Below are 632 nucleotides of genomic sequence, written 5' to 3'. Positions count from 1 at the left end.
GCGTCTGTGCCCTGGCTGCCCTCGTCCTCCAGTAAGATGGTGAACTGGCTGGCCCAGTAGTCATCACAGTAGGAGTCCAGCACCCTCATGAGGAACCTCCGCTCCTGCTGGAGTTGCCGTGTTATACTCTGTACCTGATGGAGCCTGTTCAGGACCCGCTCGTTCACCTGCTCGATCTCCCTGCAGCACCGACCCAGCACCTGGTACTTCCTGCGACTGAGTTCCCATTGGCACCGCCACCAGCCTCGAGCTGCCTCCTCCTCTTCGTCTCATTCCTGTTGGCTGGAGCTGCCCAGACCCCCAGACACAAACTCCGCTTCAGTCTCAAGCTCGCTCTCCAGGATGTGACCACCGAACAGCAGAGGCAGTGCCAGCTCGGAACCGGGAGGTGCTGAGAACTCCTCAAAGCCCACAGCTGCCATGGTCCCCTCTCTCTGCTCCAGCTCCATTTCTCCCTGGCTCCCGGAGCAGAACTTCCAACCTTGCAAACCTCTAGGTTAAAGTGGCTTGCAAAACGACACGCCCCATCTGATTTCAGGCCAGACACCCAGGCCCCGGCCGCTAAGCCTCCTGGGAGTTGTAGTTCTCTATTTCCAGCTTGCCTCCCTCGCCCCACCCCCACCCCGAGTCCT

At 60.0% G+C, this 632-nt stretch overlaps 2 pseudogenes; both read right to left on the bottom strand.

The window, feature by feature from the left end:
- Positions 1 to 510, bottom strand: part of LOC102240074 — a 2,393-nt pseudogene extending 1,883 nt beyond the window's left edge.
- Positions 498 to 632, bottom strand: part of LOC102239770 — a 1,765-nt pseudogene continuing 1,630 nt past the window's right edge.

This window comes from Myotis brandtii, unplaced genomic scaffold (genome assembly GCF_000412655.1).
Source record: "Myotis brandtii unplaced genomic scaffold, ASM41265v1 scaffold144, whole genome shotgun sequence".
Classification (NCBI taxonomy): domain Eukaryota; kingdom Metazoa; phylum Chordata; class Mammalia; order Chiroptera; family Vespertilionidae; genus Myotis; species Myotis brandtii.
The sequence above is the reverse complement of the archived record's forward strand: the minus strand, read 5'-3'. Positions and strand labels throughout refer to the sequence as shown.